At 45.2% G+C, this 24174-nt stretch overlaps 1 protein-coding gene across 2 annotated transcripts in view; it reads right to left on the bottom strand.

Annotated features, from left to right (window-relative positions):
* The window catches only part of ABHD2 (abhydrolase domain containing 2, acylglycerol lipase), a 102372-nt gene extending 80165 nt beyond the window's left edge, over positions 1-22207 (bottom strand). For both annotated transcript variants that reach the window (XR_015551627.1, XM_004431937.3), the window contains exon 1: positions 22091-22207. The gene's annotated coding sequence lies outside the window, so the exon portion shown is untranslated. The remainder of the gene's footprint in view (positions 1-22090) is intronic.
* Positions 22208-24174: the final 1967 nt, after the last annotated feature.

Below are 24174 nucleotides of genomic sequence, written 5' to 3'. Positions count from 1 at the left end.
ACAAATACCATATGATTTCACTTATATGTGGAATCTAAAAAACAAAACAAACGAGCAAACAAAACAAAACAGAAACAGACTCATAGATACAGAGATAAACTGGTCATTGTCAGAGGGGAGGGGAAGGGAGTTTGCTACGGGAGAAATAGGTGAAGGGGATTAAGAGGTACAAACTCCCAGTCATAAAATAAATAAGTCATGAGGATGTATTGTACAGCATAGGGAATATAGTCAACAATACTGTAATAACTTTGTATGCTGACAGATGGTAACTAGACTTATCACGGTGATCATTTCGAAATGGATAAAAATATTGAATCCTTATGTTGTATACCTAAAACTAATAATATTGTATGTCAATTATACTTCAATTAAAAAAAAATTAAAAACAAAAGAAGACAGCCGAGTAGAGAGACAGAAGCCTGGGGTCCCTGATGATTTCATGGAGCCACCATATCATACCTAGACCACCTATCTCAGGATTTGTTTTACGTGAGACAATAAACCTGTGCATGTTTAAGCCACTGTTCTTTCTAGACTCTTTTAGTCTGCAATTTCTAATGACATAGAAGGAAATATTATCGACCCAAATCTTTACGGATGCTACAATCACTGGGTTGAGTATACACAATTCTTCTTTTTTCTTTTCTAAAACTCATAATGATAATAAACTTTTTTATTAGAAAAAAACCTTTAAAATAGCAACTAACAAAATCTAAGAAGAAATTAAGAAACTCTATACAAGGAAAATACCTATGTCAACATCCACAACAATTATGTATGTGATTAAGCCTAGAATGTATCTTAGCTTTCTGACTGCCGGGGGGAAAAGGGAGACCCAGTCAGACCCCTGGTTCCCCAAAATGGAAAGAGAGCACACATGTATTCTGCCCTTATCCCAGGAAGCATGACTGATACTCAGGGAACAGGGCTTCTCTGGCACAGACTCATAAAAAAAAACCTCTGCAAGACTTTACATAAGGGGACCTTGAGTGATGTGATAGGCAATGTCCTCCCACCACTTTTTTTTAATAGCAAATGCAGTAGAGAATTAATTTTGTTAACCTCGAAAAAAAGGCCAAGGGTTTAAAGTCAAATTCAATTCACTGCAGGCACTCCTATGAGAGGACTGTAACTATTATGGTCCAAAGATGCAGCCTTGATCCAACTTGAACCTGAAGTCTTGAGGAGCAGGAAAGTTCTACTGCATGTCCCTAGGGCCACCTCCTTTGCTCTTCAGTGGCCTAAGGACCATCATGATGACCTACTGTGTGCCCGGCGCTATGCTAAGCATTGTGTAGGACAGCAACTAAGTAGAATTCTCACTTTAACTAGAGAAAAAGAAATTTATGTTAAGGCTATCTATACTTTAGAAACTTGGAGACAGAATAATTAGTCCAAGAAAAAATTAACTGGGGAAAGACTTATAGAGCAGCCAGATTTGGGCCTCAGTGAAGTACAGGATTTAGAAGAAGTGTGTGTAAGTGTGCGTGTGTGTATACAGTATGCATGTATTACATGTATGTATATATAAATACATACTTAATATGCACATATAAATACATATGTGTGCATATATATATGTATTAAACCAGGAATTAACTGGACATTTTAGAACAAAACTCTTGACATTCTTTTTTTTTTTCTTTTGTGAGAAAGATTAGCCCTGAGCTAACATCCACGCCAATCCTCCTCTTTTTGCTGAGGAAGACTGACCCTGAGCTAACATCTATTGCCAATCCTCCTCCTTTTTTTCCCCTTTTCTCCCCAAAGCCCCAGTAGATAGCTGTACGTCACAGTTGCACATCCCTCTAGTTGCTGTATGTTGGACGCCGCCTCAGGATGGCCCGACAAGCGGTGCGTCAGTGCGCGCCTGGAAGGGAACCTGGGCCGCCAGCAGTGGAGCGCTCACTTAACCGCTAAGCCACGGGGCCGGTGCCCCTTGACATTCATTTTAACTTATCTTGCTGCATTTTATTTTACAGTGTTCTTTCTCTCTTTCCAAGTTTGACCTGCCACTAAATACTAATATTCTGAACTTGTTCCAGACATAACAAACTTAGCTTTCACTGTACTCTTTTGTGTGTCCCCTCTCCCTTTTCTAGGCAGGTGAAATCCAGTTCAAATGAACATCAGGCATTCCCCTAGATGGGGAAAAGAAGTCACACAGCATGGCTGGAGGGCTGGGTATGTGGAAGATGGAAAGGAAGCATCTCCCCACCCCCACCCCACCTCCATCTCGGGGACGGGCTGGGCTCACTGTGCAGCCTATCAGTCCTTCCTCAGTTGGTGAGCCCACTCCTCCCCTGCTCACATCACAGTCATTATATGAGCGGGACTAGGTGCTGTGAATGATAGTTAAAATTTTGTGTGTGGTCTCCACATTAACAAAGAAACCCAAGATGCTGCCGAATGCCCAACAGATAAGGAACTTTCAGTCCTGTTTGACAGGTATTTCCACCAGCGGGAGGACCTGGGTTACTCACTGCTCTCCCATGGCTAAGAGCATTATTTTAAGATGGAGGCACAGACGCAGCAAGAGACAGGCCCACTGCGCTCGTGAAGCTCCGGTCTGGGGGTTCTGAGACTTGGGTCCTAGTGCCAACTCTGACCCTTACTAGCTGGTGACCTGAACAAGTCACTTAACCTTTCTGGGCCCTAAAGACCTCATCTGTAAAATGGGAGAGTTAGATTAGAAGTAGATAATGCCAAAGGCCTCTTTCAACTAAAAATTTCTGAGATTCTAGGGATAAAAGTGTAGTCCTTGGCTAAAGAGCATAGGGAAAACTCGCTGTGCTCTGTGACAGAACACAGCCCTGTTTTCCAGCCTACTTCGTAGACCATTAAACAACAAAATTCATAAAAACAACCCTCAGGGTCTTTGTTCTTCCTTCGAATAAGTTGAACAGTTATATATTTTCAGCTGTGCCATTTATGCTGATAATTCCATCATATTCATTCCATCTGCATGAATGAGTGATGATTTCAGCTGTGGAATATCAATCTTTACTGACAACACAAAACTTACAGTGAAGAAAGAAAGAAAAAACCGAGCAGAGACCTCAAACACAGAAAACTCATTACCTGGCGTAGTCGGGTGAATAGTGTCCCCCCAAAATTCATGTCCACCTAGAACCTGTGAATGTGACCTTATTTGGAAATAGGGTCTTGGCAGATGTAATCAAGTTAAGATGGGGTCATACCGGTTAGAGTGGGCCCTGACCCCATGACTGGTGTCCTTGTAAGAACAGGGAAATTTGGACACAGAGACACAGACACACAGAGGAGGAGGCCATATGAAGATGGACATAGAGAATGGAACGATGCATCTCCAAGCCAAGGAACGCCAAGGATTGCCAGCAACCATGAGAAGCTAGGAGGAGGCATAGAACAGACTTCCTTCAGAGCCCTCAAGAAGGAACCAACTTTGCTGACACCTTGATTTCAGACTTCAAGCCTCCAGACCTGTGAGAGAATATGCCCCAATTTTCTCTGGTGACTCAGGGGTTCCACATGCCCGTCCTTTAGAGGCTGAAGAGACTTCGTGCCACATTCTTTTGAAAGATCCCTGGTTACCCAGACAAGCTCCAACCAATTCAGACCATAGCCAGCTAACCGACATGAACGCTCACAGGCTACTAGTTAACACAGTAAAAACTGTATTCTGGGAACAAATATCTACTGGCTTGGCTTCTTTGCCTCCATGATTCAGCTGTCAGACCATCCTTTCCTCTCTTGCTGATTATCAGTAAAGTGAGGGAGCCAGAGACAGAGACATGGGCGGCGGCGGGGGGGGGGCGGTCTCTGTTCCTTGCAACCCAAACAAACTGGACCTGCAAACAAGCTTCAGTACTTACAGGAGTCCCACGGCAAACACCTCTCAAGGAAACCCAAACCAAACTCCTAAAGAATTTCTCTCTTCCACTTCCAATCTGGTTGTGGATGTGGATTTTGTTTAGGTTCAGGCCCTGGAGTAAGAAAGCCCAGTGTCAAATCCTGGCCCACCAGTTACGGTGTTTGTCCTTGGGCAAGTTTCTTAACCCCTCTGGGCCTGCCTGCAAACTGAACGTGTTAACACATAGAGAGTATTTTAAAACAACCCCTGGCAGACAGTAAGTGCCACCAAATATTAGCTCTACCATCACTGCTACTAAACCCTCCTCCATTCTGCCTCAGTAAACTCCCCAATCCAACAGACAGAAATCACCACAAAAAAATACCTCCTAACTGACACAGAGCCCTCATCAACAATGAAATAACTAGCTGATGGACTGCTTGGGCCTCCTCCAACAAGTTTAAAACTAATCCCAGAACACATTCTCGATTCTTCTAACACAGAACCATGTTAGACTCAATAAATCACTGGATAATGCGTTCATCATCAAGTTCCACTAAGAGTTGCAAGATGTGATCTTGTTTCTGTGCTAAGTGGTTCTGCGAGTGCACAGTCCAGACCCCCTTCTCCTGACACACACACACCCTTTCTCTCCTGCCAAGGGGTCCCTCCTTCCCCCCGAAAGGCTGCCCCCTCACCCACACCTCCTTCCTGCAGGTAAATCCACTCTTGCCTGGCCCAGCTCTCCTAGCAAACCTCTTCAATGTCCTGAAATAAAACTGTAGGCCAGCACAGTAAGTCTCAAAACTGCCCTGTGAGTAGTATCAAAAGGATGGCAGAAGGCCACAGTACACTGCTGACAAAAACCTCACGTCATTCCAATCCGTCAGCCTTTTTCTAGGCCCGTGTGTCTTTCTCCCAAGGAGAGTTCTATTGGATGAGTCTTCAGCATAAGCAGGTTTTAAAATCCCCCTTCTCCCCACCACCACCACCTCAAGCCCAAAATGATGGAGAGCTGGCAATGACAGGGCCAATGCTGTTTTCAAGAGACACTCAGAGACATTTATCTATTTATTTATATTTGAACATCAAACACTGAGTACCTAGATGTTTTCCTTCAGCAGATCAAACAAGGGAGCGGCCCTGGGAGGTCGGGACCAGGTTACGGTGCTGGGAAGTGGCTGGCGGCAGGGAGACTGAAGTAGCAAGGAAGGAGAAAGCCCCTCGGTGATCTAGTCCCTCCTCTTACAAACCAGGTCCTCCAAGGTGAGGGGGTTGTCTGAAGTCACACACACTTTGGTAAATGAGAAGGGAAGGAATTTACAGATAAATACATTTATGTTAACGTTCTCAGTGGTGGCCAAAATTAAGACCTTGAAATTGCCTTTTTGTGCAGACTCACTCATGTTCAAACAGTTTTATTTAACCGTATTCTTCCACAAAGTCATAAGGTCACACACTCAACCTGCTGAAATTCCAGGAAATGTCCTACAGGTTCCTAGTAAGAGGAGAGTTACTCTATGCAAGAAAATGTGAACTTCACATTTAAATGTCAGGAATGGCTACTAACCCACGAGCTTTCATAAAAGAAAGTCACTAAACTAAAAATAGCTGAAGATTGCATCACCAGTTAAGCGCACACATTTAATTGAGCACTTTTACGTGCCCTAACTAAAATACTGAAAGAAGCTGGCCTTAAGCTGTTGGCAAACAGCTCTGCTGAAAGAGTATTACAGCCGTCCCTCAGTACCCGTGAGGGATTGGTTCCAGGACCCCTGCGGATACCAAAATCTGCGGATGCTCAAGACCCTTATATAAATGGTGCAGTGTTTGCATATAACATATGCGCATCCTCCCGTATACTTTAAATCATCTCTAGATTACCTATAATACCTAATACAATGTAAATCCATGTAAATAGTTGTTATACTGTATTGTTTAGGGAATAATGACAAGAAAAAAAAGTCTGTACATGTTCAGTACAGACGCAGCCATCATAAGCCTTTCCATCCGAGGTTGGCTGAATCCACAGATGCGTAACCTGCAGATACCGAGGGCCGACTGGACTTTCTACTAGAGGACAATGGGTAAGGCACTTAGTCAAATCACAAGCAAAACTGTTTTCTCTACCATCAAGAAATCATTCAATCCACACCTGAGAACAAACCAAAAATCATAAGTCAGGTGTTTCCTCTATGGGGATCCTAGAATTTTCTAAGGGGATAGGCACTTTAATGCAGAAAGGGGATAGCCCTAACATTGTATTAAAAAAATTATACCATGATTAAATTCTGTAATATGAAAAGCAAAATCTCAGTTTTCTAGAACCCAACAAACTCAAGTGCCCAGTTTACTGGACTTTTTAAGAGATAAATACAACCAAAGAGAAGAGCATCTCCAGATTTACCATACAAAAGAAATTTCCGTGGCATTCCTGGGAACAGTACGGATCCCACCCAGTCTTCTACGTCTACAAACATCTTCTGGGGATGGGGCGGGAGGGCAAGACTGGCACAGCCCGTGACTGAAGAACTACTGACCCCATGGAACTCACAAGCAAAGAAGAAAGTTTCACCTTGAGCTGCAACAGAAAAGGGCTCACAGCTCCCTTCAATTAAAGAGAAAATAAAAATAATTGTGAGTCCCCATTCCTGACCACTGTTTCCCAGTGCCAGACCCGAGCACAGCACTTGGCTAATAAACACACTTCTGGGCCCATAATGAGAACATTAACGTGCGCGGCCCACCCACTGTAACTCTGCCAGTTGCCCCTCCCCGTGGCAGACACCAAGAAGCAGATCTGTGAGGAGCCCCAACCAACAGGGCAAGTCCCTGGCCCCTCCCCAAGGGAGAGACACTTCTGCCCACTCAGGCAGCTGGGCAGGGCTGAGCTCCCCGCTCTTCAGCCTCTTCCAGCTCTGCGACTCTCTGATGATGAATTCTGCTGGTTGTGGCAGGCACAGCTCCCTTCAGGCTTGCTCTAGAAAGTAGGAAAGGTTCTGGGCTCCTTGTCCTTCCGAGACCAAGAGAAGGTTCTGGGGACAAGAGTATACAGTGTGCATGGCATTTTAAGGCATGCTTTACTTATTTCTGTTTTATAAATACCTCGGACGCTGTAAGTAGAAACAGGATCTCCTGCCAGCTTGGAGCAGCAGGCCTAGAGGTCACATGTATACCACGTAACAAGTGCCCAAGTCTTAAAAGACAAACTCCACTAGCCAAAAGCAGACAAATATGAAGGACTCAGGCCCTTGGGCTAAAAATGAAGGAAAGGGGATTGTGAGATAGTCACCCTTTGGCGCTGACAAGCCAGCCCCAACACCGGCCTCCACGGAGCCCCTACCCAGCCTCTACCATCAGTCCCAATGATTCTGAGAGCTAAACAGAGCCTCTCCCCCAACTTCTATGTCGCAACCCAAGTGGAAGGACTCAGAGATGCTGGATTCTGGAAGTACAAGAAGGAGGGGACCCCATTTGTGTCTCCATACATCTTGCTTCCAATGGCATCTGGAGTTATTCTTCCCTCTGACCATGCTGTGCTGTGCAGCTCTGGGCAGGTCACTTGCCCTCTCTGAGAATTTTGAAGGCTATCCTAAAAGAGCCCATGTGGTATAGCTGAAAAACACAGATCTTAGAATCAGAGGACCTGGGTTTGAGTTCAGGTTCTGGCAAGTGACTTGGGTGAACTATCTAAATTTTATGAAAGTTCGCTTTTTCTTCTATAAAATGGTAAAGAGGTTACATTACAGGTTATGGAGAGAAAGAAGTTGATGAAATTATGTAGGTAAAAAAAGCTTTATAACTATAAAATACTCACAAATATACTCAAGATAAGGTTTGTAAAATGCTTTGAGCTTTTTAGATAAAAGCTGCCTTATTAAATATTTCAAGATTAGAAAAATATTAGTTTTAAAGCAACAGGTAGGGAATTTTAAACACATGAAGAGGATGGGAATTGGTCTCCAGGCAGTCCTGAACTTGGCTTTATCAGATCCTTCTACTGAGGACATTGAAAATCTAGAAAAATAAAAACTCAAAAGCTGTAAGATGGAAAGGGCAGCCCTCGGGGTTGATACATTTTGGGGTCTTAGCTAAATAGATTGCTTCTCCAAGTAAACAGACAGACGTAGGCTCACACCCTCAATGTTCCTGTCTCCCCATCCATCCAACACAAACATCAATTGTTGATCTAGACCTCTCTTCCTCTCCCCTCCCACTTGGGAAGCAAGTTTTCTCAGCCTGCTTTAAAGGCTGAGGGCAAGTCCCAACTGCCACCCCTGGTTCCCAGCAGCCCTCCTCCTCCAGTTTTCAGGCAGGCGTTTGCTCCGAGTCCACCCCCAGTTCACCTCCGCCCAAGGCAGCATAAGAGCTCCATACAATACTCCACGACATAAGGCTGGTACATCTCACAGGAAGCAGAGGCTCAGCCACTAGCTCACTGTACAGGAGTTCTTCCTTTGCCGGGCTTTCCTGATGCATACGTGGTGCCAATCATCAGTCTCATGGGAGGTGAGGAACCAACCATCAAGGAAGATTTTTCATCAGAAAGGAGAGAAATGCTTCTCTATAACTGGGAAACAAAGTGATCCCATTTACAAAAAATTAATTTAACGGCATAAGTTGGGAGCACCCTCACGGATAAAGCAGTGGTTTGTAAATGAAGAAGACAGAATCCCCTCAAGAAGAGTGTCAATACCACTGGAGGGGAAGGTTTTGCAAACCTACAACCCTCTTCTGACATTCCACCCCGCTCCCCAGGGAGCCCAAAGGCATCACTTCATTCTAAGCTCTGTGGGGGCTATGAAAGAAGTATAATACATGGCATCCATGAAATTATTAGAAAACAGTGCAAATCCATGTATAATCAAGCATGAAATCTTGAAGTATCTCTTATAAATACTAGAGGAATTCAACCAGAGGAGGCAGAAAGAAGGAGGAGGTGGACCCAGATAGCTGGGTGACCATGGGAAGAGATGGAACAGAAGGGAAGGTGAGGAGGAGGGCTGGGTGCAGACATCAGGCTGGGCTCACAGGCTGAGCCAAGGCCGGAGAATGCAGGACAATTAGGAGACTGGCAGGCGGGGCAAGAGGGACCAGTTTGGGAGCAGTGGAAGTGAGTCATTGGGGAATGAAGCTTCAGGGCTTTACTTACAAGGGGAGTGCCAGAGGTCAGCCTGGAAGACAGCACCACACATACGCCACCCTTGCGTGCTGGGCCGGAGCACTGAGGGACTGACTTGCAAGCAGGAGGTGTTGAGAAGCATTTACTTGGCTACATGTAACCTGACCCTTGGGATGCTGGACAGCCATTGTCATTCACCATTTGAACATCACCATAAGCCCTCGATGGCATCCAGGCAGTTTTGTACAGCCTGCTTGGAATAGAATCTTCATTGGGGGGCCCATACCCTCCAGGTCCTAAAAATCGTACCATTTCCCCCCTTGACATTTTGCAAATACCCTTTCATAACCAGAAAATTTGCCGGTCTCATCGATACATAAAAGTGATGATTCATATCCCTTTAATCTCTGTTGGGGATTCTGGTTTATGCCCTTCTAATTCAGTCCTCATGTGTAAATTCTACACAAGGTTAAATTTATGGTGTTGAGCCCACAGTGGGCACTCTGTAAACATTTCCTGATTGACTGAGTCTGTGGAAAAGGCCTAAAGCATCGCCATTCTGAGCCCTCGAGCAGAATTTTCTTACAAGGAGATTATTACATTAGGCTGAGAGGTACGCGGCCTTCATGAGGAACTGCCACGCTACCGTGGATCGAGAGAAAAGGCTCAATGTGACCTGGGCTGTTAGCAGCTTCTGGATATTTTAAAGAACATCTTAAAGTTCAGGCAATAGCTATCCATCTAAGTGAAAGTTTTCCATTCTCCATCACTTGTAGAAGCTATTGTCCAATGTCATATTTCCTTTACCCTCCCCCTTTGTCTAAAGAACATCTTACTAAGTTCAAAGAGTCATAAATCTACTTCAGAAACTGCTCACAAATAAAGAAAGAGAATTCAAAGCACAACCAGGCTGTTCGAGGGAGCAGAAGGAAGGAAAGGCCCCCAAAGAGAAGGCAAACAGAAATCTACCCGCTGAGTGTTAGCATTCAGACAAACACTGAAATACCATTAGAGGACTCAAGATTTCTGCTCCTCACTCCAAAACATCCAACACAACAAAATCATCTATGGCATTTCCCAACTGACATGAGCTTATATGATCCAGAAAATATAAATCTGGATATAATTAATCCTGGGTTAACCTAGATTGAGATGTTGGTGAATTATAAAATAGGGTCCTTTTTAACATCTAAGGAAAATGGAAAACTCCCTCCTCAAGTATCTGTGATACCTGAAACAGGTTTGTGTAAATAGGTCAGAACATTTTTGTTACAAAGATTTCTGCTTCATTGAGATGCTTTCTGTGGGTGTGCACTGATGGTGGTGAGGGCGTTCACAATAGGGTGGATCAATTCTCTGGGACAGACAGATCTGGCCTGAATCACGACTCTACCCCTTACAGGTTGTGTGACTCTAGGCAAATTTCTTAACCTCTTTGCACCTCAGTTTCCTTACCCACTAAATGGGGATAATAAGTGTCCTGCTCTTAGAAGAAAAATTAAGAACACGAGCACAATGCCAACTTGGCAGTGGTGTGCTCACCAGAGAAGGCAAAGGAGGGGCTCGCTTTATCCAACGAGGCTAGTGGATCCCAGCCCAGAGCCAAATGTCTGCATCTTCAAGCCTGGTTAGTCCAGCTCCCAGACTTGCCTGTGAACAATGACTACCAATCCAATTTAACCGTCCTCTACAGGTGACGCGTGGATCCTGCATGTACCTGTTCCTGTCTCCATTCCAGACCATTCGTTTCATTCAGTCACACAGAGAAAATACTAAGTTTGTGAACCACAAGATGGGGTCAAAATCCTCATCCTGGGATCTAGTAGAGCTCTCTGGCTGATGCTAACAAGTCACCATATCTTTAAAATGAAGGAGCAGAACTAGGTGATAACAAAAATTCTTATTTGTGTAGCTCTGCAATTTATCAAATGCTTGTGATTTAACTACATTACCTCAGTTACTTCTCAAACATGTCACAAAATGCATTGGTGTTTGGAGTGGGGACCAATTACATAATTTACTGTTTACAAAGTGCGTCCTCAGACGTTACCTCATTGGTACTCCCAATAGTTCTGAGTTATTATTAACGCAAGAGAGGAAACTAAGGCTTGGGGACCCTCCCTGTTCCAGGCCCTGAGTGAAGCTCTAGCAATACACAGAGGTGAGGCACCTATCCATCCCAGAGGCCCTTCGCAGATGTGGATGGATCCCGACCACTTTAGCCCCATTGACAGATGCTCTCTAAGGCCTCTCCTATCCAAAGAGAGCCTTTAAAAAAAATTTGCATTCCTCTTATAAGCTCTTCGGTGGCAAAGACAAGATTTCTCTTGCAATTTTAGTGCAACAACCAGCTTTCTACGTAGAGTCAATAAATAGATGGATGATATTAATGACAGACGGAGGGAAAGGGACTATGTTTTTTCTAAATTGGGAAAAACATCCTTGGCTATAATCTACTTGGCATTTCCCATCATCTTACTATTTAAAAGGGCACATTTTTCAATGTCATTGACAAGAGTGAGGGAGCACTTAATTTACATGATCAGAATAGAGAAGGGAATCACAGCCAGGGTATTTGGAATCTGAGAAGCTCAAATCTACAGTGTGAATACAGTGCAGGCCACACAGGGAGCTGTGAGGAGCTGGAAGTTCAGCAGGCACTCATGGAAAGCGACCTCGGGGCCACGCATGGGCCGATGGTGGGGGCAGAGGGTGTCCAGACCCCAGGAGAGCCTGATGGCAGAGGCCCAGCACAGAGAGGGCTCGATAAATATTTGCTGAACAAATGAAAGACTCCAGTGCAATCACATCATCCTAGGAATATTGTGTTTCCCTCAATTTTTAGGGAGCAGTAATGTTATAATTGGACACATGAGAAAGGTTAATAGGATGCCAAACAATACCTGTAGAAATTTGCTAAAATGCATCGTTCCATTTTAAGTCAACAAAGCAAAGAAGACAGCAACATACACAATATGCTGCCAGTTATATAAAAAAGAAAGATACAGAACACAGATATACACACACGTTTGCTGAGATATGCATACAAAATATCTCTGAAAAAATACACAATATACTAGCAACATTCATGGCTTCTGGGAGGAAGGTGTTTACTGTTCCATGTCATGCCTTTTGAATGTTACACCATGTGAGTGTATTACCTGTTCAAAAGTAAATAATATCTCTATAGGACAAATTACCCAGTTTCTCCAACAAATTGCAGGGAAAAAAGAAAAGGAAATGGACTTGTAATTTAAAAGAAACATAAATGGCAGAACAACTAATCACAATGTGTGAATCTTATTTGCATCCTGATTCAAAAAAAATTAAACTTTAGGAGAAACGTAGGGGCCAGCCCCATGGTGTAGCGGTTAGGTGCACGCGCTCCGCTGCTGGCGGCCCGGGTTTGGGCACACACCGAGGCACCCCTTGCTGCGCCATGCTGTGGCGGCGTCCCACGTAAAGTGGAGGAAGATGGGCACAGATGTTAGCCCAAGGCTTCCTCAGCAAAAAAAGAGGAGGATTGGCACGGATGTTAGCTCAGGGCTGATCTTCCTCACACACAAAAAAAAAGAAGAAGAAGAAGAAGCGTACTTCTGACATTTTAAAACAATTAAAATTTGGACAATGACTAGATAGTTGATGATATTAGAGAATTATCGTTAACTTTTTAAAGCATAACAATAGCATTATAGTTATGTTTAATAAAGGAATCTTTATCTTTAAAGGAGATCACGGAAATATTTATAGATACAACTACACGATGTTTGGGATCTACTTCAAAATTCCTCCGGGCTTGGGGAAGTGGCTAGGGGTGGTCATGAGTAATCACTGTTGAAGCTGGTGATGGGTACATGGGGTTCACTGTATGAGTCTCTCTACTTCTGTATATCTTTAAAATTCCCATAATAAATGCATGAATGATTATTTATAACAGCACAAATAGTCTCAGTAGTCACTGAGTTTCCAGTTCACATCCAACCTTCAGCTACAGTCCAGCCTCCATTGTCCCTGGGAGGATGAGTTGCTTGTGGCAAATAAGCTTCTGGCTACTCCCAGCTACAGCCCTTCGGGTAAGTGTGTAGGTCACGCAAATGTCAATAGAAAACTTTATCACTAACTCCAAAATTAGACAAACAAAAAGAATCAAAGAAATTACTTTTGGAGGGCTCCCTTCCACTGGTGTGGACACTTCGTGTTGGCTGCACAAACAGGCTCTCATTAAGGCAGAACACCAACGATGCAACTAACTCTTCATTTCAGCTCCATGAGTATTTCTCAAGTGTTCGACACGTGAGAAGGAGCCATGCATGACACAAACATGACTGGAAACCTGTCTGCCTCACAGAGCTTACATTCCTACACTAGGGTAGGTGCTAGGTGGCCCCCTCTAAGGGAAAAAATAGTGCTGCCAGATCCCTTGACAACTTTTTATTCAATTCTTAAATTTAAATTGAATTACTTTTATTCAATTATTATTTATTATACTATATCTTAAATGTACAAACATAAAACTAGACATACAGGGCTGGCCTGGTGGCATAGTGGTTAAAGTTTGCACACTCTGCTTTGGTGGCCTGGGGTTCACCAGTTTGGATCTACATCACTCATCAAGCCATGCTATCACAGCGTCCCACATACAAAATAGAGGAAGATGGGCACAGATGTTAGCTCAGGGCCACTCTTCCTCAAGCAAAAAGAGGAAGATTGGCAACAAATAAAATTACTCAAACAGTAAAATTCAGAGTAACTACATTAATGTAATGAAGTTGATGCCATTTTTCAGACCTGAAATCCCTGACAAAGTTAATGTGTTCCCGCCCACTCCTAGGCAGGTCCTGTGAGCACCAATCACAGTGTGACAGCTGCCTTCTTGCACCCCTTTTCTCTGTGGGGCCCACTTTTGCGGCCTTCATGTGCACAGTGCTCTGTGGTATCACTTGGCTTCCCCTGATGTTATCTCATCTTCTCCAAGGTAAATTCATCTCCATTATTTTTCTCTATAGCCAGTTTACCTGGCTCCAACTCATCATAAATTCCAGCACAAATGGGGGACACTGAGGCCGTGTGGCTGGGCTCTGATATAATTAGGTTATCCCAATGATACAGAACAGGCTTTTAAAATATTTGCAATTATTTTTAACATGAAACCAAAAAGTCTGAATGCTCTTAATTTAAGGAGAACTCAAGGAACCTCAAGAACATATCCCTGGCCTTGGACTGGCAAATACCCATAACACAAGATGGAATGTCATGGTGCTACTGCAGTAGAGCAAAAAGTGCCGTGGGGACTCAGATGAGAAGTCACATTATATCTCAGAAACTATATGAACTACTACCTGATATATTAAATCAACAATTTAATAAGTTTAAGCATAGGGGCCGGCCCGGTGGCATAGCGGTTAAGTTCACGCGCACCGCTTCGGTGGCCCAGGCTTCACTGGTTCTGATCCTGGGCGCAGACCTACGCACCGCTCATCAAGCCATGCTGAGGCAGCATCCCACATGGAGCAACTAGATGGATCTACAACCATGACATACAACTATCTACTGGGGCTTTGGGGAGAAAAAAAAATAATAATAATAAGTTTAAGTATATGCTTCAAAAGACTGAGGAGTAAACACACTGAAGGGCCTCACTTAATTCCAATGAGCTGCTGAGGTCCCGCCTCAGCCTCCCCTACTCCTCATCCTTCAGAACTACAACATGGCACTCCAGACACGAACAAATCCTGAGCCCTTAGAGTCAAAGAACAACTTCCAATATCAGCTCATATCACTATAAGATGCTACAACTGCATATCTACATTGTGTAGTCCGTACCACCCAAAAAGACCGGGCATAAAACCACACCAAATGATGCCATGGCTAGTTTAGCTGGGCTAAGTGAATGGCCTGGTTTCCCAGCAAGAGAATAGCCAGCACTGGCCAAGAAAGCTGAAAAGTGGAACCCTCCTTGAATAGAATCCTCTACTTCAGGCCCTCTCAAACTCCATGATTCAATTTCCATTAACTCAACCTTTTTATCAATCTAAATATATTCTGTTTAGAAGGTTGCTCTTTGGGGCCGGCCCCGTGGCTTAGCGGTTAAGTGCGCACGCTCCGCTGCTGGCGGCCTGGGTTTGGATCCCCGGTGCGCACCGACGCACCGCTTCTCCAGCCATGCTGAGGCTGCGTCCCACATACGGCAACTAAAAGGATGTGCAACTATGACATACAACTATCTACTGGGGCTTTGGGGAGAAAAAGGAGGAGGATTGGCAATAGATGTTAGCTCAGAGCCAGTCTTCCTCAGCAAAAAGAGGAGGATTGGCATGGATGTTAGCTCAGGGCTGATCTTCCTCACAAAAAAAAAAAAACGGTTGCTCTTTATTCTGGGATATTGACCTTCCCACATTTTTGGTGTTAAAGTATCTTCTCTTAAATGATGGCAATGATTATAGATAACAGGGCTTATTCCTTATTTGAAAAAATTAAAATTTGGCAACCCTATGTTGGACTTCCTGATTTGTTTTTTACTACCATCACTGACATGACTAAGTAAACAGCACACAAATAGAGTATATAGTCATGTGTCGCTTACTGACGGGGAGAGGTTCTGGGAAACGTATCGTTAGGCGATTTCACAGTTGTGCAAACATAGGGTGTACTGAAGGGGAACAAAATTTGCCACCCCCAAATGTGTCTCTTTAACATGAGGGTTATTTTAGGCTGATTATTATCATTTTTTTATTTGTGAGGAAGATCAGCCCTGAGCTAACATCCATGCCAATCCTCCTCTTTTTGCTGAGGAAGACTGGCCCTGGGCTAACATCTGTGCCCATCTTCCTCCACTTTATGCCAGACGCCGCCACAGCATGGCCTGACAAGCGGTGTGTCGGTGCACGCCTGGGATCTAAACCCAGGCCGCCAGCAGCTGATCCCGCGCACTTAACTGCTACGCCACGGGGTGGCCCGAGGCTGATTATTTTTAAGAAACAAAAGACTCAGAAAGTTTTTCTTGTTACCTCCCCCTGAACTGCCTAAAAGAATTCAGATAAAAAACCTCTCAGGAAGCGAGCTATCACCTTAGTATAACATGGACTAGGTGTAGACAGGGAGGAACCTAGAAAAGCCTGTTTGTTGGGCTCCCCTCTGTGTTCTGTTTCTCTGTGACCAAACACTTGTTTTCCAAACATTTGCTCCTTTTCACCTACTTGTGAATTGCTTTCCTTTCCTTTGAAGTCCCTGACTCTCCTCACCCCCAACACCTTCTGTCTTCAGCTGAGGATGGTATTTAAGTGCTTCGGCCATTTTGGCGAGTTCATGGGTTTTCCTGGGTTTCTCCCCATGTATACATATTTTAAACTTTTGTTTGTTTTTCTCCTGTTAATCTGTCTCATGTCAATTTAATTCTTAGACCAGTCAGAAGAACCTAGAAGGGTAGAGGAAAATTTCTTCCTCTCCTACAGTACTTACACAAAGCTAGATGGTACAGGCTACTATACACCTAGGCTCTATGGTACTAATCTTACGGGACCACTGTCATATATGCGGTCCATCATCAACCAAAACGTCATTATGCGGCACACGACTGTACTAGAGTGATTGTGTGAAACTGGGGGCAATTTTTCAAAGCTTCTATCTCTTTACCCTAATCTCTACTGGAAAAAGTGTAACTGATAATGCCACTCCTTCTCCTCATATTACATAACACCGTATGTGTGGTACAACTGATTGATAATGTGGAAGCCCAGCAATGAGCAAAGACCAAAAAGTAATGACTCTGGAATAGACCAGCTGACTAATATCTTGAAGATTCAATTCAATTTCTTTTTTTTTTTTTTAAAGATTTTATTTATTTTTTTTCCCCCCAAAGCCCCAGTAGATAGCTGTGTGTCATAGCTGCACATCCTTCTAGTTGCTGTATGTGGGACGCGGCCTCAGCATGGCCGGAGAAGCAGCGTGTCGGTGCGAGCCCGGGATCCAAACCCGGGCCGCCAGCAGTGGAGCGCGCTCACTTAACCACCAAGCCACGGGGCCGGCCCTGATTCAATTCAATTTCGAGGTGACTCTAAATTAGGCTCAGAGGTAAATAAAAGCAAGATGAAGATTAAGGAACATTCAAAGAAAAGAGAAAAAAGAAAAAAAAGGCAGGATCTGGGAGCCACAGAAGACCATGTTTAAATCAGTGTCGTTATATAAAACACAAGCACAGCCATAGAAATTCAAATATGAAGAACCTCAAAACTCTCAGAGTCATCATCAGCGAAAGCTTAGCAAGGCTGTGCTCAAGCTCAGACCTTGGAAATGGTAAAGCTAATTTGGAGAACTTCGGAAATGCTCCCGAGGAGAGCAACAAAAATTATGTTCCCAAATGTTGATTTGGGAAAGATGCTTCACAGAGGCGCAGGTGTGAGAGCTGGTTTTTCCTGGGGTGACAGAAAACAAGGGGTGGGGCACTTAACAAAGCTACCCAAACAGGATGTCAAGTGATGAAGGGCAGGGTTCCTCTCTGATGCTCAAGGGCGAGGACAAACACAGCCAGTGATGCCAGAGACAGGATTAGATGTGACAGAGATGCTGGAAATGCTTATCAGGAAGGCTGAGAGCCTTCTCTGGAGACCAGAGAAAACACAGCAAGCTTTCCCTGGCAATTCCAGCACATTCTGCCCAGAGGGCAAGGCAAAGGTCCCATGCAGTTCCTCATTCTCAACTGCTTCCCTCTCCCTGCACGAGATGACCTCTGGGAGAAGCCCTCACCTGGCCTCTTATCAGGCTGGGAGCTGCAGGATGTAGAGAAGAAAAGTATTTGCTCCCAAATGTCCACAAAATGATTTAGGATCTCCATGCGAAGCATCTGCCTAAATAAGACTGGTTCTTAACATCCTTAGAAACAGAAAACAGATATCTAAAATAGACCACCTTCATAAAAAAGTGACACCGAAGCTCTTTCCACACTGCCAAGAAATATTAGGTGAAAAAAAGCAAGGTTCCAAATAGCAGGTATAGTACCCTACCATTTGTGTACAAGGGAGGGGAATATTCATAACTAATTTGCCAATACACGTATACAATACCTTGGATGTGCATGCAACACCTCTGCAGGATGAAGAAATCAGTAACACTGGTTGCCTCTAAGGAACAAAACTAGGTAGCAGGAGTGAGGGGTGGATAGAGATGTATTTACTATCTAACCTTTTCAGCCTTTTGAATATTTTCTTTCATCATGTAAACATATTACTTTTTAAAAAAAAACTGAATTAAAAACATTAAAAATTTTTTAATGTAAAATAAAAACAAAATAGTCTTTATGCAGCAAACCAAACACACTGTTAATCTGGACAGCTGTGTTCCTGGCACATGCCAGGTGCTCAGTTTTTTGAACTTAATGAACCTCCACTTAAAGCCAACAAAAGAAAATCAGAAACCAGGCAAACCCGGGGGTATCAATGTTCCAATTCTCTAATAAGCTCTTTACCTGTCTGCTACTTAACTATGGCAAAAGATCAGAAAATGGGTTCTGTGTAACAAGCCCTGTGCCCAGCTGGGTCCAGTGCACAAGCTTCATGGGTAACAACAGGTCTGATCATCCTCCACACCAGCCATTTTATAAACAGAAAACATTTAATCCCAAAACATGATGCTCTGGAGCCAAGGCAACAAAAATAAATGTGCAGATATGCAAATGATCCTCAAGGGAGATAACATCAGCACCTGCACGGAATCAATACAGAAACAGCAGTACGGGGGTTCAAAATGTCCTTAACCGTGCATCGTCCAAAAAGGTTGGAACATGAAAAGGTGCTATAAAATCCTAATGTCAGACCATATCAAGAGGCAGCCTGAACCCTCAGTGCTCTGTTCCTAGGGATAGCTTAGCTCAAGATGAAACAGGAAGGCTTAACCACCTGATGCCCCAATCATCTACACTCTTAAATTGGTCAAGGAGTACTCAAAATCTACACTGCGATAAAAATCAGAATAATGTAAGCAGTAGGTCATGGCAGAAATTCTGCCACAGGGAATTCTATTATATTGGAAGTATCTCTCTGCTAGGGCTTTCCTAGAGCCAGGTTTGGGGCAAAAAAATAAGACAGACTCTGCCTCTGTCTTCCACAGGACCAAAGAAACAGTTTCGTGCTCTGGGCAGGAGCCCTGGGCAAGGGCAGTGGGGAACCACTATAGTATCTGTGGGTTCTGCCAGAGGTTACGAGGAGAAAGGCGTAAGTGGAAGAAGTAAGGAATAACAGCAAATGAGAAGCCCTTTCCCCCAAGACGTTACGAGAAAAGAGAGCAAGATAGAGCGAAAGGGGCACATATTAATACACAAAGAAACCAAAGCGATGATTCAGATGGCTGAGCTCTAGAACGTCCTAAAGAAAAAAACAAAACTCAGAATCAACTCTTAAGAAGGTGCCAATCAATGAATAGTGATAACCTTTGGTTGATTCTAGAAAACATGTAAAAACAGAAAAAAGGAAAACCAAAGTTGACCGGATTTTAGCAAGAAATAAAGGTGACAGCTACTTCCAATTAAAAGCGAATTGGCTGGCAAACTGAGAATGAGTATTTATCAAAACTGTGAAAGTGATACAGGAAATGAAGGTGAAAGCAAAAAAGAAAGAAAGGGAACTTCCCCAACTGAAAGGAGAAGAAAAGGCTGTTCCACTGCACTTGCCATCTGGTTTATTTCAAGCTCAAGAAAAGAACAGGAAAAACACAGAAAAACCAGTGAACCAGCTAGATTACCAGCAAGAATCAGTCACACACTTGTGTTTCTGCCAGGCGAGCAGGCGCTGCTGGTACTCCCTACTCGAATGACTAAGTAACCTGCTTAAACGCATTTGACACACGATCCCTGAACTTCCGAAAAGCACTTAATACAGTGGCTCATGAAATCTTAATCTAAAAATGTTCATCCATTTATAATCAAGCTGCACCACACTGACAACTGGGAAGGAGGGTGGAACAGAGGGAAGAGGTATTTGGAAGGACGCCATGGAGAATGGTATCATCGGGGGCTGTTTATCACTTTGAGGGACTTCCCCTCCTCCTTTTTAAAGAGAACACAAGAGATTTGGAGTCTACAAAGAATGTAATTACAAGGAGAGGGCTAACAGAGAAAACGAATTACCTGATTCAATAAAAGACAGAAAAATAAATAAGAAATAAAATGCAATGTGACTTGGAAAACCCCACAGACGTTTGTGCTACCATGAAATCTGGAATATGTCTAATGAACCGGAGGTGGAGGAGGCAGGGAAAAAAATTAGCCCCTGATAGAAAACATTGGGTGATAGATATGAAGAAAAACTGTATAAAAGGGCAATAGAACATCATATTTACCAAATCTGTAGTGGTCACTATGTGCCAGGCACTGTTCTAAATGCTTCAGATATAGTAACTCATGTCATCCTCAAAACAACCTTCTAATCTAAGTACCATCATCATTCCTGTTTTATAGGTGAACAAACAGAGGCACAGAGAGGTTAAGTAACTTGCCCAAGGTTATAGCTAGCAAGAAGCAGGCCTAGAATTCAAATCCAGGCACTCTGGCACCAAAATCTGTGCTTCTAACCTCTCTGGACTCCCCTAGAATTTAAACACGGAGAGTGAGATAACTAGGTTGGGAGTGAAATACAAGCCCTGCACTGGCTGGATCCAGGGTCAACAGATCGTCCCTTAGTCACGGCCTCATGATGAGCAGGCAGCCCTGTTCCTCTCCTGTGCACTGACAAGATGGATTAGATGAACTCTACCTAAGGGGTCTTCAGCGCTAAAAAGCCACAAGTTCATGCTGATTGATCTGCTTTCTGACTGGTTATTCAAAGGTGAATTCATCCTAAAACAGGCAGCAAGTTGTGTTAAGGTTCTTTCTCTGCCTCCTGACCTTCAGAAGATTATGATGTCCTCTCTACTCAGGCAAATGACAGAGGGCAGTGAAAGGGGTACTGTATGGTTTCTCTTTTGGACTCTTCTTACTGCAGTTGTAATGAAATGGCCCTCAAAAAGCTCTGGGCGCAGATCACATTAACTCCGCCAAACCTACCGTCTTCCCAGGCCCCTCTCATGAGCCTGCTCTTGGAACCTGCCTTTGGATCCAGTTACTGGAATGCAGGCGAAACTGACACACTGGAGGTGGAGCAACCAAAAGAGAGGAATTGGGAGGATTAAGAGAGGCAGTCCACGGTAGGTCAAATTAAGGAGTTTCATGATGGCTAAAGAAATCTTATCTTCTTGGTATAGTCCATTCTCTTTGCTAACACCCATTCTTGAGAATTGAGACCACAAGATCCATTATGGGTGAATTCAACACCCACTCCCAACTTAAGGGACCTCCGGAAGCATCCTTCACAAGTGAGGTATTAAAGGTCACCCAGAGTGCATCTGTGAGTGGAGATGGGCTGTAGGTGGGTCATGCAGTCCTCCCTTGGGAGGCCTCGCTAAGCATTACTGACAGGTGGCTGTCATCTGGCCTCTGCCTGGTCACATCCAAGGTCGAGGCGCTGGTTGCCTCGCCTGGCAGGGAGCCACCTGCGCTGCTGGACAGCTCTCGCTGTGAGGAAAGCCCACGAAGCGCCTAGAACAGTGCCCGGAGCAGGGCGACCTCAGTTCCAAATGGGTCAAAAGCTGTCTCCTTACAATCTGAACCCAGCGATCCCGGGTGTGCCCCTGGAGCCCAGAAAAGCAAAGGCCTCTCGGATATCCGGGGCTGTAAGCAGGCCCCTTGGCCTTCTCCTTCCAGGTGCGTATCCTGGACCTCCATCACCACGCCTGGGCCAGCATACCCCCACTCCAGACCCCAGACGTCCCAAGAGTGCGCACCGATGTAGAGATGGCCGGCAGGGAGGCCGCGGTCGGGGCTGTCCCCTACCTCGGAACCTGGGGCAGGAGGGGACAAAGGGCTTTCAGGAAGGCGTATCCCACCCGCTGTGGTCCAGGCGGCCCCCCTCCCCGCCAGTGGGCGAGCCGGCTCTTGGGATCCCCGTGGCATCAAGTGACAGGCCCCCAAGGATCCCCGAGGATCTGGGGCGTGCAGACTGCGGCGCGATGGGCCAAACCACGATGGGAACCGCGGGGCTCAGAGGTTTGACCCGACGGATCCGGGGCGCGATTCCGGCTTAGCGGAGCTCGCTCGGCCAAGGCATTACCTGCGCGTGGTTGACTACAGCGGTCCAGCTCGCGCCCAGGCCGGTTCCCGCAGCTCCGCAGCTGCCGGCGGCGCTCATGGAAATGCAGCCGGAACCCCTGGCCAGTGCAGCTCCCGCCGCTACCGGCCCCGCCCAGGCAACTGCCGCCACGCCCCTGACGACCGCTTCTGCTACGCCCCTAACCGCGGGAACCCGCCCGTTCATTGGGCGGCCCAGCCGCTGCTCTACTAGCCCCGCGCGCTCATTACACCTGGAGGGTAGCCCATTGGTCAACGGAGCTGCTCCTCAGAGTGGAGGCGGAGCCCTAAGTGGAGAGCGCTTGGTAACAATTGGTTACTTTTGACGTCTGTAGCGAGTGAGCCAAGACGCTATTGGATAAGGCCAGCCCGGAGGGGGCGGGGAAAAGGGAGGAGGGCTAAAAGATGGGTCGTGTTTGATGTTGATGGGGGCGGGGTGCGGAGACAGTGGCAATTGTGACCTGAAGCTGGTTGGGGGCGGGTGCTGAGTGAGGTCACGTGTCGTCTGGGGTTGGGAGGACGGAGGACCGCTGGTAGCTCAGCTGCGGCGTCTGATGGCTCCAAGCCGACCGACTGACTCACCTGTTTCCCAGGACGCAAGGGGTGAAATTTGGGGGTCGTGCCCCAGAAGAGAGGAGGGAGGGTAATGAGTCACTAAGCCGCAAGGAGAGGAAAGAATGTGGAGGCAGCAGCCTCTGGCCCCTTCCAGCTAGGGAAGGGTGATGAGGACATGCCGGGCTGTATGGACCTCACTTGTTCACTGTCCTTTCAGGCTTTAGGATGACCCTTGTCCAGTTGGAGGCCGCCTGGAAGAAGGTAGCCTTTGGAGTTAGGCCTAGAATTGCGCCCCCGGTTGGCATGTACAAGTTGCATGGCCTAGAGCAAGTCACTCACCCTTCCTGCATGCACTCTGATTTTTTCATTTGGCGACTGGGAGTAACAATAGTAGTTGATGAGAAGATTAAATAACTGGTAAACACTCACAATGCCTGGCATTCAGTAAGCATTCAATCACCACTGGTTCCCCACCCACTCACCCCCATCCGTCCGTGGAACTAGGCCCAGTTCTAAAATTCTATGAGCCTGAAACTGCTTTGCAATGGCATGTGCTTTACCAAGAATAGAACACTTGACCGAGTTGAAATGCAACCCCTTTAGGGCAGAGAGGGCCACCCTACCAGGACACAGTAGGGCTGGAAGAGAGAGAACAGGAGATGAGATGGGAGGAGCAAGTTAGCCAGAGAAGGGAAATGGTATTTGTAGCAATGTTAAATTTTTTCCAACACATTTCAGGATTATGAGGAGGAAAAATGGAGCTTCCTTTATCCAGTTCACCCATTCAAGGGTCTGATGGCTCAAGTTTCATGGAGCATGACCAGATAACCCTTTGAAGGCTGATCAGCTCTGGACCAGAAACCACTGCATAAAATCTGTCAGGAACCTCTGAAGCCCATTCCCCACTCTGAAGGTGTGGAAGTCCTAGAGTGTGAACAGAGACAGCCTCTCAGGCCTGAATTTAGCCCCAGACCCTTTGGGTCTGCCTTTGAGAGCCCCTGCACCATGGTGTTCCAGAGTGAAGGTGGAAAAAGAATCCTTTGCCATTGCTATATTTTTCATTCAGTTGTCATGTTACCTAAAAAAGAAGTTTTACTTCAGCATTTATTTATTCCCCTATATTCTCTTCCATCTTGGGAAAGGAAAACCCAGGCTTTGTAGCAGAGGATTTTAGTGAGCAACCCCCATAGTTCTGACTCTTTTTCTTAAGACAGTTTGAGCTTTCAGAAAAGAACTTCAGATCTGTTGCCAGGTGTGTGTGTGTGTGTGTGTGTGTGTGTGTGTGTGTGTGTGTGCGCGCGCGCGCGCGCGTGCACGCTTGGTTCTGCTCCACAGTTTTCCAGTTCTTGTGTCTTTAAATGACACTGCTTAGTGGCCCTACATATGTCTGTACGTGTTCTAGGGAAACAGCACTGACCCAACACTGGTTTGCTCCTGCCTGTGTTTGCTAAAGGAGGCTGAGATGTCTTACTAGGCCCTGAAAGGCATGAAGTGGCTCCTGAGATCCGGGAA

The sequence above is a fragment of the Ceratotherium simum genome, chromosome 3 (genome assembly GCF_057802395.1).
Source record: "Ceratotherium simum simum isolate JZ-2026a chromosome 3, ASM5780239v1, whole genome shotgun sequence".
In the NCBI taxonomy this organism is placed as follows: Eukaryota; Metazoa; Chordata; class Mammalia; order Perissodactyla; family Rhinocerotidae; genus Ceratotherium; species Ceratotherium simum.
Note: the sequence above shows the minus strand (reverse complement) of the source record. Positions and strands in the feature narration are given on the sequence as shown.